This window comes from Oncorhynchus mykiss, chromosome 2 (genome assembly GCF_057628025.1).
Source record: "Oncorhynchus mykiss isolate SJ-2025 chromosome 2, ASM5762802v1, whole genome shotgun sequence".
In the NCBI taxonomy this organism is placed as follows: Eukaryota; Metazoa; Chordata; class Actinopteri; order Salmoniformes; family Salmonidae; genus Oncorhynchus; species Oncorhynchus mykiss.
The window spans coordinates 14,730,034-14,749,349 of record NC_143023.1 but is presented as its reverse complement, the minus strand read 5'-3'; the positions used below and the strand labels follow the sequence as shown (position 1 = coordinate 14,749,349).

The following is a 19,316-nucleotide window of genomic DNA, read 5'->3' as shown; positions in this document are numbered from 1 at the left end:
CTGTCTGCCTGTCTGACGCACACACAGAGAGCCTTGTCTGACCCCAGGAAGTCCGCTGTCACATCTTGGAGTGACAGACGCGACAGACAGAGTGGACCGTGAGCGTTAGCAACCCGCTGAGAGGCTAGCTGTTACCGAAGGCTGAGGAGACCAAAGGATTTTTGACACTGTAAGGTCCACTAAAAACGGTTCCCTGGCTACACTGAACCAAGACAGACATATTGTTCTGGTAACCCTGGCTACACTCTGAACCAAGACAGACATATTGTTCTGGTAACCCTGGCTACACTGAACCAAGACAGACATATTGTTCTGGTAACCCTGACTACACTCTTCTGAACCAAGACAGACATATTGTTCTGGTAACCCTGGCTACACTCTGAACCAAGACAGACATATTGTTCTGATAACCCTGGCTACACTCTGAACCAAGACAGACATATTGTTCTGATAACCCTGGCTACACTCTGAACCAAGACAGACATATTGTTCTGGTAACCCTGGCTACACTCTGAACCAAGACAGACATATTGTTCTGATAACCCTGGCTACACTCTGAACCAAGACAGACATATTGTTCTGGTAACCCTGGCTACACTCTTCTGAACCAAGACAGACATATTGTTCTGGTAACCCTGGCTACACTCTGAACCAAGACAGACATATTGTTCTGGTAACCCTGGCTACACTCTACACTAAGACAGACATATTGTTATGGTAACCCTGGATACACTCTGAACCAAGACAGACATATTGTTCTGGTAACCCTGGCTACACTCTTCTGAACCAAGACAGACATATTGTTCTGGTTACCCTGGCTACACTCTGAACCAAGACAGACATATTGTTCTGGTAACCCTGGCTACACTCTGAACCAAGACAGACTGGCTACACTCTGAACCAAGACAGACATATTGTTCTGGTTACCCTGGCTACACTCTGAACCAAGACAGACATATTGTTCTGGTAACCCTGGCTACACTCTTCTGAACCAAGACAGACATATGGTTCTGGTAACCATGGCTACACTCTTCTGAACCAAGACAGACATATTGTTCTGGTAACCCTGGCTACATTCTGAACCAAGACAGACATATTGTTCTGGTAACCCTGGCTACACTCTGAAACAAGACAGACATATTGTTCTGGTAACCCTGGCTACACTCTTCTGAACCAAGACAGACATATTGGTCTGGTAACCATGGCTACACTCTTCTGAACCAAGACAGACATATTGTTCTGGTTACCCTGGCTACACTCTGAACCAAGACAGACATATTGTTCTGGTAACCCTGGCTACACTCTGAACCAAGACAGACATATTGTTCTGGTAACCCTGGCTACACTCTTCTGAACCAAGACAGACATATTGTTATGGTAACCCTGGCTACACTCTTCTGAACCAAGACAGACATATTGTTCTGGTTACCCTCGCTACAGTCTGAACCAAGACAGACATATTGTTCTGGTAACCCTGGCTACACTCTTCTGAACCAAGACAGACATATTGTTCTGGTAACCCTGGCTACACTCTGAACCAAGACAGACTGGCTACACTCTGAACCAAGACAGACATATTGTTCTGGTAACCCTGGCTACACTCTGAACCAAGACAGACATATTGTTCTGGTAACCCTGGCTACACTCTTCTGAACCAAGACAGACATATTGTTCTGGTAACCATGGCTACACTCTTCTGAACCAAGACAGACATATTGTTCTGGTTACCCTGGCTACACTCTGAACCAAGACAGACATATTGTTCTGGTAACCCTGGCTACAATCTGAACCAAGACAGACATATTGTTCTGGTAACCCTGGCTACACTCTTCTGAACCAAGACAGACATATTGTTCTGGTAACCCTGGCTACACTCTGAACCAAGACAGACATATTGTTCTGGTAACCCTGGCTACACTCTGAACCAAGACAGACATATTGTTCTGGTAACCCTGGCTACACTCTTCTGAACCAAGACAGACATATTGTTCTGGTAACCATGGCTACACTCTTCTGAACCAAGACAGACATATTGTTCTGGTTACCCTGGCTACACTCTGAACCAAGACAGACATATTGTTCTGGTAACCCTGGCTACACTCTGAACCAAGACAGACATATTGTTCTGGTAACCCTGGCTACACTCTTCTGAACCAAGACAGACATATTGTTATGGTAACCCTGGCTACACTCTTCTGAACCAAGACAGACATATTGTTCTGGTTACCCTCGCTACAGTCTGAACCAAGACAGACATATTGTTCTGGTAACCCTGGCTACACTCTTCTGAACCAAGACAGACATATTGTTCTGGTAACCCTGGCTACACTCTGAACCAAGACAGACATATTGTTCTGGTAACCCTGGCTACACTCTGAACCAAGACAGACATATTGTTCTGGTAACCCTGGCTACACTCTGAACCAAGACAGACATATTGTTCTGGGAACCCTGGCTACACTCTTCTGAACCAAGACAGACATATTGTTCTGGTAACCATGGCTACACTCTTCTGAACCAAGACAGACATATTGTTCTGGTTACCCTGGCTACACTTTGAACCAAGACAGACATATTGTTCTGGTAACCCTGGCTACACTCTGAACCAAGACAGACATATTGTTCTGGTAACCCTGGCTGCACTCTGAACCAAGACAGACATATTGTTCTGGTAACCCTGGCTACACTCTTCTCAACCAAGACAGACATATTGTTCTGGTAACCATGGCTACACTCTTCTGAACCAAGACAGACATATTGTTCTGGTTACCCTGGCTACACTCTGAACCAAGACAGACATATTGTTCTGGTAACCCTGGCTACAATCTGAACCAAGACAGACATATTGTTCTGGTAACCCTGGCTACACTCTTCTGAACCAAGACAGACATATTGTTCTGGTAACCCTGGCTACACTCTTCTGAACCAAGACAGACATATTGTTCTGGTTACCATGGCTACACTCTGAACCAAGACAGACATATTGTTCTGGTAACCCTGGCTACACTCTGAACCAAGACAGACATATTGTTCTGGTAACCCTGGCTACACTCTGAACCAAGACAGACATATTGTTCTGGTAACCCTGGCTACACTCTGAACCAAGACAGACATATTGTTCTGGTAACCCTGGCTACACTCTGAACCAAGACAGACATATTGTTCTGGTAACCCTGGCTACACTCTTCTGAACCAAGACAGACATATTGTTCTGGTAATCATGGCTACACTCTTCTGAACCAAGACAGACATATTGTTCTGGTTACCCTGGCTACACTCTGAACCAAGACAGACATATTGTTCTGGTAACCCTGGCTACACTCTGAACCAAGACAGACATATTGTTCTGGTAACCCTGGCTACACTCTTCTGAACCAAGACAGACATATTGTTCTGGTAACCCTGGCTACACTCTGAACCAAGACAGACATATTGTTCTGGTAACCCTGGCTACACTCTGAACCAAGACAGACATATTGTTCTGGTAACCCTGGCTACACTCTTCTGAACCAAGACAGACATATTGTTCTGGTAACCATGGCTACACTCTTCTGAACCAAGACAGACATTGTTCTGGTTACCCTGGCTACACTCTGAACCAAGACAGACATATTGTTCTGGTAACCCTGGCTACACTCTGAACCAAGACAGACATATTGTTCTGGTAACCCTGGCTACACTCTTCTGAACCAAGACAGACATATTGTTCTGGTAACCCTGGCTACAATCTGAACCAAGACAGACATATTGTTGTGGTTACCCTGGCTACACTCTGAACCAAGACAGACATATTGTTCTGGTAACCCTGGCTACACTCTGAACCAAGACAGACATATTGTTCTGGTAACCCTGGCTACACTCTTCTGAACCAAGACAGACATATTGTTCTGGTAACCCTGGCTACACTCTGAACCAAGACAGACATATTGTTCTGGTAACCCTGGCTACACTCTGAACCAAGACAGACATATTGTTCTGGTAACCCTGGCTACACTCTTCTGAACCAAGACAGACATATTGTTCTGGTAACCATGGCTACACTCTTCTGAACCAAGACAGACATATTGTTCTGGTTACCCTGGCTACACTCTGAACCAAGACAGACATATTGTTCTGGTAACCCTGGCTACACTCTGAACCAAGACAGACATATTGTTCTGGTAACCCTGGCTACACTCTTCTGAACCAAGACAGACATATTGTTCTGGTAACCATGGCTACACTCTTCTGAACCAAGACAGACATATTGTTCTGGTTACCCTGGCTACACTCTGAACCAAGACAGACATATTGTTCTGGTAACCCTGGCTACAATCTGAACCAAGACAGACATATTGTTCTGGTTACCCTGGCTACACTCTGAACAAAAACAGACATATTGTTCTGGTAACCCTGGCTACAATCTGAACCAAGACAGACATATTGTTCTGGTAACCCTGGCTACACTCTTCTGAACCAAGACAGACATATTGTTCTGGTAACCCTGGCTACACTCTTCTGAACCAAGACAGACATATTGTTCTGGTTACCATGGCTACACTCTGAACCAAGACAGACATATTGTTCTGGTAACCCTGGCTACACTCTGAACCAAGACAGACATATTGTTCTGGTAACCCTGGCTACACTCTGAACCAAGACAGACATATTGTTCTGGTAACCCTGGCTACACTCTGAACCAAGACAGACATATTGTTCTGGTAACCCTGGCTACACTCTGAACCAAGACAGACATATTGTTCTGGTAACCCTGGCTACACTCTTCTGAACCAAGACAGACATATTGTTCTGGTAACCATGGCTACACTCTTCTGAACCAAGACAGACATATTGTTCTGGCTACCCTGGCTACACTCTGAACCAAGACAGACATATTGTTCTGGTAACCCTGGCTACACTCTGAACCAAGACAGACATATTGTTCTGGTAACCCTGGCTACACTCTTCTGAACCAAGACAGACATATTGTTCTGGTAACCCTGGCTACACTCTGAACCAAGACAGACATATTGTTCTGGTAACCCTGGCTACACTCTTCTGAACCAAGACAGACATATTGTTCTGGTAACCATGGCTACACTCTTCTGAACCAAGACAGATATATTGTTCTGGTTACCCTGGCTACACTCTGAACCAAGACAGACATATTGTTCTGGTAACCCTGGCTACACTCTGAACCAAGACAGACATATTGTTCTGGTAACCCTGGCTGCACTCTGAACCAAGACAGACATATTGTTCTGGTAACCCTGGCTACACTCTTCTGAACCAAGACAGACATATTGTTCTGGTAACCATGGCTACACTCTTCTGAACCAAGACAGACATATTGTTCTGGTTACCCTGGCTACACTCTGAACCAAGACAGACATATTGTTCTGGTTACCCTGGCTACAATCTGAACCAAGACAGACATATTGTTCTGGTTACCCTGGCTACACTCTGATCCAAAACAGACATATTGTTCTGGTTACCCTGGCTACAATCTGAACCAAGACAGACATATTGTTCTGGTAACCCTGGCTACACTCTTCTGAACCAAGACAGACATATTGTTCTGGTAACCATGGCTATACTCTTCTGAAACAAGACAGACATATTGTTCTGGTTACCCTGGCTACACTCTGAACCAAGACAGACATATTGTTCTGGTAACCCTGGCTACACTCTGAACCAAGACAGACATATTGTTCTGGTAACCCTGGCTACACTCTTCTGAACCAAGACAGACATATTGTTCTGGTAACCCTGGCTACACTCTGAACCAAGACAGACTGGCTACACTCTGAACCAAGACAGACATATTGTTCTGGTAACCCTGGCTGCACTCTGAACCAAGACAGACATATTGTTCTGGTAACCCTGGCTACACTCTTCTGAACCAAGACAGACATATTGTTCTGGTAACCATGGCTACACTCTTCTGAACCAAGACAGACATATTGTTCTGGTAACCCTGGCTACACTCTTCTGAACCAAGACAGACATATTGTTCTGGTAACCCTGGCTACACTCTTTTGAACCAAGACAGACATATTGTTCTGGTTACCCTGGCTACACTCTGAACCAAGACAGACATATTGTTCTGGTAACCCTGGCTACACTCTGAACCAAGACAGACATATTGTTCTGGTAACCCTGGCTACACTCTTCTGAACCAAGACAGACATATTGTTCTGGTAACCCTGGCTACACTCTTCTGAACAAAGACAGACATATTGTTCTGGTTACCCTGGCTACACTCTGAACCAAGACAGACATATTGTTCTGGTAACCCTGGCTACACTCTTCTGAACCAAGACAGACATATTGTTCTGGTAACCCTGGCTACACTCTGAACCAAGACAGACATATTGTTCTGGTAACCCTGGCTACACTCTGAACCAAGACAGACATATTGTTCTGGTAACCCTGGCTACACTCTGAACCAAGACAGACATATTGTTCTGGGAACCCTGGCTACACTCATCTGAACCAAGACAGACATATTGTTCTGGTAACCATGGCTACACTCTTCTGAACCAAGACAGACATATTGTTCTGGTAACCCTGGCTACACTCTGAACCAAGACAGACATATTGTTCTGGTAACCCTGGCTACACTCTGAACCAAGACAGACATATTGTTCTGGTAACCCTGGCTGCACTCTGAACCAAGACAGACATATTGTTCTGGTAACCCTGGCTACACTCTTCTCAACCAAGACAGACATATTGTTCTGGTAACCATGGCTACACTCTTCTGAACCAAGACAGACATATTGTTCTGGTTACCCTGGCTACACTCTGAACCAAGACAGACATATTGTTCTGGTAACCCTGGCTACAATCTGAACCAAGACAGACATATTGTTCTGGTTACCCTGGCTACACTCTGAACCAAAACAGACATATTGTTCTGGTAACCCTGGCTACAATCTGAACCAAGACAGACATATTGTTCTGGTAACCCTGGCTACACTCTTCTGAACCAAGACAGACATATTGTTCTGGTAACCCTGGCTACACTCTTCTGAACCAAGACAGACATATTGTTCTGGTAACCATGGCTACACTCTTCTGAACCAAGACAGACATATTGTTCTGGTTACCCTGGCTACACTCTGAACCAAGACAGACATATTGTTCTGGTAACCCTGGCTACACTCTGAACCAAGACAGACATATTGTTCTGGTAACCCTGGCTACACTCTTCTGAACCAAGACAGACATATTGTTCTGGTAACCCTGGCTACACTCTTCTGAACCAAGACAGACATATTGTTCTGGTAACCCTGGCTACACTCTGAACCAAGACAGACATATTGTTCTGGTAACCCTGGCTACACTCTTCTGAACCAAGACAGACATATTGTTCTGGTAACCATGGCTACACTCTTCTGAACCAAGACAGACATATTGTTCTGGTAACCCTGGCTACACTCTGAACCAAGACAGACATATTGTTCTGGTAACCCTGGCTACACTCTTCTGAACCAAGACAGACATATTGTTCTGGTAACCATGGCTACACTCTTCTGAACCAAGACAGATATATTGTTCTGGTTACCCTGGCTACACTCTGAACCAAGACAGACATATTGTTCTGGTAACCCTGGCTACACTCTGAACCAAGACAGACATATTGTTCTGGTAACCCTGGCTGCACTCTGAACCAAGACAGACATATTGTTCTGGTAACCCTGGCTACACTCTTCTGAACCAAGACAGACATATTGTTCTGGTAACCATGGCTACACTCTTCTGAACCAAGACAGACATATTGTTCTGGTTACCCTGGCTACACTCTGAACCAAGACAGACATATTGTTCTGGTTACCCTGGCTACAATCTGAACCAAGACAGACATATTGTTCTGGTTACCCTGGCTACACTCTGATCCAAAACAGACATATTGTTCTGGTAACCCTGACTACAATCTGAACCAAGACAGACATATTGTTCTGGTAACCCTGGCTACACTCTTCTGAACCAAGACAGACATATTGTTCTGGTAACCCTGGCTACACTCTTCTGAACCAAGACAGACATATTGTTCTGGTTACCCTGGCTACACTCTGAACCAAGACAGACATATTGTTCTGGTAACCCTGGCTACACTCTGAACCAAGACAGACATATTGTTCTGGTAACCCTGGCTACACTCTTCTGAACCAAGACAGACATATTGTTCTGGTAACCCTGGCTACACTCTGAACCAAGACAGACATATTGTTCTGGTAACCCTGGCTACACTCTTCTGAACCAAGACAGACATATTGTTCTGGTAACCCTGGCTACACTCTGAACCAAGACAGACTGGCTACACTCTGAACCAAGACAGACATATTGTTCTGGTAACCCTGGCTGCACTCTGAACCAAGACAGACATATTGTTCTGGTAACCCTGGCTACACTCTTCTGAACCAAGACAGACATATTGTTCTGGTAACCATGGCTACACTCTTCTGAACCAAGACAGACATATTGTTCTGGTAACCCTGGCTACACTCTTCTGAACCAAGACAGACATATTGTTCTGGTAACCCTGGCTACACTCTTTTGAACCAAGACAGACATATTGTTCTGGTTACCCTGGCTACACTCTGAACCAAGACAGACATATTGTTCTGGTAACCCTGGCTACACTCTGAACCAAGACAGACATATTGTTCTGGTAACCCTGGCTACACTCTTCTGAACCAAGACAGACATATTGTTCTGGTAACCCTGGCTACACTCTTCTGAACCAAGACAGACATATTGTTCTGGTTACCCTGGCTACACTCTGAACCAAGACAGACATATTGTTCTGGTAACCCTGGCTACACTCTTCTGAACCAAGACAGACATATTGTTCTGGTAACCCTGGCTACACTCTGAACCAAGACAGACATATTGTTCTGGTAACCCTGGCTACACTCTGAACCAAGACAGACATATTGTTCTGGTAACCCTGGCTACACTCTGAACCAAGACAGACATATTGTTCTGGGAACCCTGGCTACACTCATCTGAACCAAGACAGACATATTGTTCTGGTAACCATGGCTACACTCTTCTGAACCAAGACAGACATATTGTTCTGGTAACCCTGGCTACACTCTGAACCAAGACAGACATATTGTTCTGGTAACCCTGGCTACACTCTGAACCAAGACAGACATATTGTTCTGGTAACCCTGGCTGCACTCTGAACCAAGACAGACATATTGTTCTGGTAACCCTGGCTACACTCTTCTCAACCAAGACAGACATATTGTTCTGGTAACCATGGCTACACTCTTCTGAACCAAGACAGACATATTGTTCTGGTTACCCTGGCTACACTCTGAACCAAGACAGACATATTGTTCTGGTAACCCTGGCTACAATCTGAACCAAGACAGACATATTGTTCTGGTTACCCTGGCTACACTCTGAACCAAAACAGACATATTGTTCTGGTAACCCTGGCTACAATCTGAACCAAGACAGACATATTGTTCTGGTAACCCTGGCTACACTCTGAACCAAGACAGACATATTGTTCTGGTAACCCTGGCTACACTCTGAACCAAGACAGACATATTGTTCTGGTAACCCTGGCTACACTCTGAACCAAGACAGACATATTGTTCTGGTAACCCTGGCTACACTCTTCTGAACCAAGACAGACATATTGTTCTGGTAACCATGGCTACACTCTTCTGAACCAAGACAGACATATTATTCTGGTTACCCTGGCTACACTCTGAACCAAGACAGACATATTGTTCTGGTAACCCTGGCTACACTCTGAACCAAGACAGACATATTGTTCTGGTAACCCTGGCTACACTCTTCTGAACCAAGACAGACATATTGTTCTGGTAACCATGGCTACACTCTTCTGAACCAAGACAGACATATTGTTCTGGTTACCCTGGCTACACTCTGAACCAAGACAGACATATTGTTCTGGTAACCCTGGCTACAATCTGAACCAAGACAGACATATTGTTGTGGTTACCCTGGCTACACTCTGAACCAAAACAGACATATTGTTCTGGTAACCCTGGCTACACTCTTCTGAACCAAGACAGACATATTGTTCTGGTAACCATGGCTACACTGTTCTGAACCAAGACAGACATATTGTTCTGGTAACCCTGGCTACACTCTTCTGAACCAAGACAGACATATTGTTCTGGTAACCCTGGCTACACTCTTTTGAACCAAGACAGACATATTGTTCTGGTTACCCTGGCTACACTCTGAACCAAGACAGACATATTGTTCTGGTAACCCTGGCTACACTCTGAACCAAGACAGACATATTGTTCTGGTAACCCTGGCTACACTCTTCTGAACCAAGACAGACATATTGTTCTGGTAACCCTGGCTACACTCTGAACCAAGACAGACATATTGTTCTGGTAACCCTGGCTACACTCTGAACCAAGACAGACATATTGTTCTGGTTACCCTGGCTACACTCTGAACCAAGACAGACATATTGTTCTGGTAACCCTGGCTACACTCTGAACCAAGACAGACATATTGTTCTGGTAACCCTGGCTACACTCTTCTGAACCAAGACAGACATATTGTTCTGGTAACCCTGGCTACACTCTGAACCAAGACAGACATATTGTTCTGGTAACCCTGGCTACACTCTTCTGAACCAAGACAGACATATTGTTCTGGTAACCCTGGCTACACTCTGAACCAAGACAGACTGGCTACACTCTGAACCAAGACAGACATATTGTTCTGGTAACCCTGGCTGCACTCTGAACCAAGACAGACATATTGTTCTGGTAACCCTGGCTACACTCTTCTGAACCAAGACAGACATATTGTTCTGGTAACCATGGCTACACTCTTCTGAACCAAGACAGACATATTGTTCTGGTAACCCTGGCTACACTCTTCTGAACCAAGACAGACATATTGTTCTGGTAACCCTGGCTACACTCTTTTGAACCAAGACAGACATATTGTTCTGGTTACCCTGGCTACACTCTGAACCAAGACAGACATATTGTTCTGGTAACCCTGGCTACACTCTGAACCAAGACAGACATATTGTTCTGGTAACCCTGGCTACACTCTTCTGAACCAAGACAGACATATTGTTCTGGTAACCCTGGCTACACTCTTCTGAACCAAGACAGACATATTGTTCTGGTTACCCTGGCTACACTCTGAACCAAGACAGACATATTGTTCTGGTAACCCTGGCTACACTCTTCTGAACCAAGACAGACATATTGTTCTGGTAACCCTGGCTACACTCTGAACCAAGACAGACATATTGTTCTGGTAACCCTGGCTACACTCTGAACCAAGACAGACATATTGTTCTGGTAACCCTGGCTACACTCTGAACCAAGACAGACATATTGTTCTGGGAACCCTGGCTACACTCATCTGAACCAAGACAGACATATTGTTCTGGTAACCATGGCTACACTCTTCTGAACCAAGACAGACATATTGTTCTGGTAACCCTGGCTACACTCTGAACCAAGACAGACATATTGTTCTGGTAACCCTGGCTACACTCTGAACCAAGACAGACATATTGTTCTGGTAACCCTGGCTGCACTCTGAACCAAGACAGACATATTGTTCTGGTAACCCTGGCTACACTCTTCTCAACCAAGACAGACATATTGTTCTGGTAACCATGGCTACACTCTTCTGAACCAAGACAGACATATTGTTCTGGTTACCCTGGCTACACTCTGAACCAAGACAGACATATTGTTCTGGTAACCCTGGCTACAATCTGAACCAAGACAGACATATTGTTCTGGTTACCCTGGCTACACTCTGAACCAAAACAGACATATTGTTCTGGTAACCCTGGCTACAATCTGAACCAAGACAGACATATTGTTCTGGTAACCCTGGCTACACTCTGAACCAAGACAGACATATTGTTCTGGTAACCCTGGCTACACTCTGAACCAAGACAGACATATTGTTCTGGTAACCCTGGCTACACTCTGAACCAAGACAGACATATTGTTCTGGTAACCCTGGCTACACTCTTCTGAACCAAGACAGACATATTGTTCTGGTAACCATGGCTACACTCTTCTGAACCAAGACAGACATATTATTCTGGTTACCCTGGCTACACTCTGAACCAAGACAGACATATTGTTCTGGTAACCCTGGCTACACTCTGAACCAAGACAGACATATTGTTCTGGTAACCCTGGCTACACTCTTCTGAACCAAGACAGACATATTGTTCTGGTAACCATGGCTACACTCTTCTGAACCAAGACAGACATATTGTTCTGGTTACCCTGGCTACACTCTGAACCAAGACAGACATATTGTTCTGGTAACCCTGGCTACAATCTGAACCAAGACAGACATATTGTTGTGGTTACCCTGGCTACACTCTGAACCAAAACAGACATATTGTTCTGGTAACCCTGGCTACACTCTTCTGAACCAAGACAGACATATTGTTCTGGTAACCATGGCTACACTGTTCTGAACCAAGACAGACATATTGTTCTGGTAACCCTGGCTACACTCTTCTGAACCAAGACAGACATATTGTTCTGGTAACCCTGGCTACACTCTTTTGAACCAAGACAGACATATTGTTCTGGTTACCCTGGCTACACTCTGAACCAAGACAGACATATTGTTCTGGTAACCCTGGCTACACTCTGAACCAAGACAGACATATTGTTCTGGTAACCCTGGCTACACTCTTCTGAACCAAGACAGACATATTGTTCTGGTAACCCTGGCTACACTCTTCTGAACCAAGACAGACATATTGTTCTGGTTACCCTGGCTACACTCTGAACCAAGACAGACATATTGTTCTGGTAACCCTGGCTACACTCTTCTGAACCAAGACAGACATATTGTTCTGGTAACCCTGGCTACACTCTGAACCAAGACAGACATATTGTTCTGGTAACCCTGGCTACACTCTGAACCAAGACAGACATATTGTTCTGGTAACCCTGGCTGCACTCTGAACCAAGACAGACATATTGTTCTGGTAACCCTGGCTACACTCTTCTCAACCAAGACAGACATATTGTTCTGGTAACCATGGCTACACTCTTCTGAACCAAGACAGACATATTGTTCTGGTTACCCTGGCTACACTCTGAACCAAGACAGACATATTGTTCTGGTAACCCTGGCTACAATCTGAACCAAGACAGACATATTGTTCTGGTTACCCTGGCTACACTCTGAACCAAAACAGACATATTGTTCTGGTAACCCTGGCTACAATCTGAACCAAGACAGACATATTGTTCTGGTAACCCTGGCTACACTCTGAACCAAGACAGACATATTGTTCTGGTAACCCTGGCTACACTCTGAACCAAGACAGACATATTGTTCTGGTAACCCTGGCTACACTCTGAACCAAGACAGACATATTGTTCTGGTAACCCTGGCTACACTCTTCTGAACCAAGACAGACATATTGTTCTGGTAACCATGGCTACACTCTTCTGAACCAAGACAGACATATTATTCTGGTTACCCTGGCTACACTCTGAACCAAGACAGACATATTGTTCTGGTAACCCTGGCTACACTCTGAACCAAGACAGACATATTGTTCTGGTAACCCTGGCTACACTCTTCTGAACCAAGACAGACATATTGTTCTGGTAACCATGGCTACACTCTTCTGAACCAAGACAGACATATTGTTCTGGTTACCCTGGCTACACTCTGAACCAAGACAGACATATTGTTCTGGTAACCCTGGCTACAATCTGAACCAAGACAGACATATTGTTGTGGTTACCCTGGCTACACTCTGAACCAAAACAGACATATTGTTCTGGTAACCCTGGCTACAATCTGAACCAAGACAGACATATTGTTCTGGTAACCCTGGCTACACTCTTCTGAACCAAGACAGACATATTGTTCTGGTAACCCTGGCTACACTCTTCTGAACCAAGACAGACATATTGTTCTGGTTACCATGGCTACACTCTGAACCAAGACAGACATATTGTTCTGGTAACCCTGGCTACACTCTGAACCAAGACAGACATATTGTTCTGGTAACCCTGGCTACACTCTGAACCAAGACAGACATATTGTTCTGGTTACCCTGGCTACACTCTGAACCAAGACAGACATATTGTTCTGGTAACCCTGGCTACACTCTGAACCAAGACAGACATATTGTTCTGGTAACCCTGGCTACACTCTTCTGAACCAAGACAGACATATTGTTCTGGTAACCCTGGCTGCACTCTGAACCAAGACAGACATATTGTTCTGGTAACCCTGGCTACACTCTTCTGAACCAAGACAGACATATTGTTCTGGTAACCATGGCTACACTCTTCTGAACCAAGACAGACATATTGTTCTGGTTACCCTGGCTACACTCTGAACCACGACAGACATATTGTTCTGGTTACCCTGGCTACAATCTGAACCAAGACAGACATATTGTTCTGGTTACCCTGGCTACACTCTGATCCAAAACAGACATATTGTTCTGGTTACCCTGGCTACAATCTGAACCAAGACAAACATATTGTTCTGGTAACCCTGGCTACACTCTTCTGAACCAAGACAGACATATTGTTCTGGTAACCCTGGCTACACTCTTCTGAACCAAGACAGACATATTGTTCTGGTAACCCTGGCTACACTCTTCTGAACCAAGACAGACATATTGTTCTGGTAACCCTGGCTACACTCTTCTGAACCAAGACAGACGTATTGTTCTGGTTACCATGGCTACACTCTGAACCAAGACAGACATATTGTTCTGGTAACCCTGGCTACACTCTGAACCAAGACAGACATATTGTTCTGGTAACCCTGGCTACACTCTGAACCAAGACAGACATATTGTTCTGGTAACCCTGGCTACACTCTGAACCAAGACAGACATATTGTTCTGGTAACCCTGGCTACACTCTTCTGAACCAAGACAGACATATTGTTCTGGTAACCATGGCTACACTCTTCTGAACCAAGACAGACATATTGTTCTGGTTACCCTGGCTACACTCTGAACCAAGACAGACATATTGTTCTGGTAACCCTGGCTACACTCTGAACCAAGACAGACATATTGTTCTGGTAACCCTGGCTACACTCTTCTGAACCAAGACAGACATATTGTTCTGGTAACCATGGCTACACTCTTCTGAACCAAGACAGACATATTGTTCTGGTTACCCTGGCTACACTCTGAACCAAGACAGACATATTGTTCTGGTAACCCTGGCTACAATCTGAACCAAGACAGACATATTGTTGTGGTTACCCTGGCTACACTCTGAACCAAAACAGACATATTGTTCTGGTAACCCTGGCTACAATCTGAACCAAGACAGACATATTGTTCTGGTAACCCTGGCTACACTCTTCTGAACCAAGACAGACATATTGTTCTGGTAACCCTGGCTACACTCTTCTGAACCAAGACAGACATATTGTTCTGGTTACCCTGGCTACACTCTGAACCAAGACAGACATATTGTTCTGGTAACCCTGGCTACACTCTGAACCAAGACAGACATATTGTTCTGGTAACCCTGGCTACACTCTGAACCAAGACAGACATATTGTTCTGGTTACCCTGGCTACACTCTGAACCAAGACAGACATATTGTTCTGGTAACCCTGGCTACACTCTGAACCAAGACAGACATATTGTTCTGGTAACCCTGGCTACACTCTTCTGAACCAAGACAGACATATTGTTCTGGTAACCATGGCTACACTCTTCTGAACCAAGACAGACATATTGTTCTGGTTACCCTGGCTACACTCTGAACCAAGACAGACATATTGTTCTGGTAACCCTGGCTACACTCTGAACCAAGACAGACATATTGTTCTGGTAACCCTGGCTACACTCTTCTGAACCAAGACAGACATATTGTTCTGGTAACCCTGGCTACACTCTGAACCAAGACAGACATATTGTTCTGGTAACCCTGGCTACACTCTGAACCAAGACAGACATATTGTTCTGGTAATCCTGGCTACACTCTTCTGAACCAAGACAGACATATTGTTCTGGTAACCATGGCTACACTCTTCTGAACCAAGACAGACATATTGTTCTGGTTACCCTGGCTACACTCTGAACCAAGACAGACATATTGTTCTGGTAACCCTGGCTACACTCTGAACCAAGACAGACATATTGTTCTGGTAACCCTGGCTGCACTCTGAACCAAGACAGACATATTGTTCTGGTAACCCTGGCTACACTCTTCTGAACCAAGACAGACATATTGTTCTGGTAACCATGGCTACACTCTTCTGAACCAAGACAGACATATTGTTCTGGTTACCCTGGCTACACTCTGAACCACGACAGACATATTGTTCTGGTTACCCTGGCTACAATCTGAACCAAGACAGACATATTGTTCTGGTTACCCTGGCTACACTCTGATCCAAAACAGACATATTGTTCTGGTAACCCTGGCTACAATCTGAACCAAGACAAACATATTGTTCTGGTAACCCTGGCTACACTCTTCTGAACCAAGACAGACATATTGTTCTGGTAACCCTGGCTACACTCTTCTGAACCAAGACAGACATATTGTTCTGGTAACCCTGGCTACACTCTTCTGAACCAAGACAGACATATTGTTCTGGTTACCCTGGCTACACTCTGAACCAAGACAGACATATTGTTCTGGTAACCCTGGCTACACTCTGAACCAAGACAGACATATTGTTCTGGTAACCCTGGCTACACTCTTCTGAACCAAGACAGACATATTGTTCTGGTAACCCTGGCTACACTCTGAACCAAGACAGACATATTGTTCTGGTAACCCTGGCTACACTCTTCTGAACCAAGACAGACATATTGTTCTGGTTACCCTGGCTACACTCTGAACCACGACAGACATATTGTTCTGGTTACCCTGGCTACAATCTGAACCAAGACAGACATATTGTTCTGGTTACCCTGGCTACACTCTGATCCAAAACAGACATATTGTTCTGGTAACCCTGGCTACAATCTGAACCAAGACAAACATATTGTTCTGGTAACCCTGGCTACACTCTTCTGAACCAAGACAGACATATTGTTCTGGTAACCCTGGCTACACTCTTCTGAACCAAGACAGACATATTGTTCTGGTAACCCTGGCTACACTCTTCTGAACCAAGACAGACATATTGTTCTGGTTACCCTGGCTACACTCTGAACCAAGACAGACATATTGTTCTGGTAACCCTGGCTACACTCTGAACCAAGACAGACATATTGTTCTGGTAACCCTGGCTACACTCTTCTGAACCAAGACAGACATATTGTTCTGGTAACCCTGGCTACACTCTGAACCAAGACAGACATATTGTTCTGGTAACCCTGGCTACACTCTTCTGAACCAAGACAGACATATTGTTCTGGTAACCCTGGCTACACTCTGAACCAAGACAGACTGGCTACACTCTGAACCAAGACAGACATATTGTTCTGGTAACCCTGGCTACACTCTGAACCAAGACAGACATATTGTTCTGGTAACCCTGGCTACACTCTGAACCAAGACAGACATATTGTTCTGGTAACCCTGGCTACACTCTTCTGAACCAAGACAGACATATTGTTCTGGTAACCCTGGCTACACTCTGAACCAAGACAGACATATTGTTCTGGTTACCCTGGCTACACTTTGAACCAAGACAGACATATTGTTCTGGTAACCCTGGCTACACTCTGAACCAAGACAGACATATTGTTCTGGTTACCCTGGCTACACTCTGAACCAAGACAGACATATTGTTCTGGTAACCCTGGCTACACTCTTCTGAACCAAGACAGACATATTGTTCTGGTAACCCTGGCTACACTCTAAACCAAGACAGACATATTGTTCTGGTAACCCTGGCTACACTCTGAACCAAGACAGACATATTGTTCTGGTAACCCTGGCTACACTCTGAACCAAGACAGACATATTGTTCTGGGAACCCTGGCTACACTCTGAACCAAGACAGACTGGCTACACTCTGAACCAAGACAGACATATTGTTCTGGTAACCCTGGCTGCACTCTGAACCAAGACAGACATATTGTTCTGGTAACCCTGGCTACACTCTTCTGAACCAAGACAGACATATTGTTCTGGTAACCATGGCTACACTCTTCTGAACCAAGACAGACATATTGTTCTGGTAACCCTGGCTACACTCTTCTGAACCAAGACAGACATATTGTTCTGGTAACCCTGGCTACACTCTTTTGAACCAAGACAGACATATTGTTCTGGTTACCCTGGCTACACTCTGAACCAAGACAGACATATTGTTCTGGTAACCCTGGCTACACTCTGAACCAAGACAGACATATTGTTCTGGTAACCCTGGCTACACTCTTCTGAACCAAGACAGACATATTGTTCTGGTAACCCTGGCTACACTCTTCTGAACCAAGACAGACATATTGTTCTGGTTACCCTGGCTACACTCTGAACCAAGACAGACATATTGTTCTGGTAACCCTGGCTACACTCTTCTGAACCAAGACAGACATATTGTTCTGGTAACCCTGGCTACACTCTGAACCAAGACAGACATATTGTTCTGGTAACCCTGGCTACACTCTGAACCAAGACAGACATATTGTTCTGGTAACCCTGGCTACACTCTGAACCAAGACAGACATATTGTTCTGGGAACCCTGGCTACACTCATCTGAACCAAGACAGACATATTGTTCTGGTAACCATGGCTACACTCTTCTGAACCAAGACAGACATATTGTTCTGGTAACCCTGGCTACACTCTGAACCAAGACAGACATATTGTTCTGGTAACCCTGGCTACACTCTGAACCAAGACAGACATATTGTTCTGGTAACCCTGGCTGCACTCTGAACCAAGACAGACATATTGTTCTGGTAACCCTGGCTACACTCTTCTCAACCAAGACAGACATATTGTTCTGGTAACCATGGCTACACTCTTCTGAACCAAGACAGACATATTGTTCTGGTTACCCTGGCTACACTCTGAACCAAGACAGACATATTGTTCTGGTAACCCTGGCTACAATCTGAACCAAGACAGACATATTGTTCTGGTTACCCTGGCTACACTCTGAACCAAAACAGACATATTGTTCTGGTAACCCTGGCTACAATCTGAACCAAGACAGACATATTGTTCTGGTAACCCTGGCTACACTCTGAACCAAGACAGACATATTGTTCTGGTAACCCTGGCTACACTCTGAACCAAGACAGACATATTGTTCTGGTAACCCTGGCTACACTCTGAACCAAGACAGACATATTGTTCTGGTAACCCTGGCTACACTCTTCTGAACCAAGACAGACATATTGTTCTGGTAACCATGG

At 44.7% G+C, this 19,316-nt stretch overlaps 1 protein-coding gene across 5 annotated transcripts in view; it reads right to left on the bottom strand.

Moving 5' to 3' along the window:
- The window catches only part of LOC110535866 (disintegrin and metalloproteinase domain-containing protein 22), a 140,852-nt gene that overhangs the window by 26,745 nt on the left and 94,791 nt on the right, over positions 1 to 19,316 (bottom strand). The window lies entirely within an intron of this gene.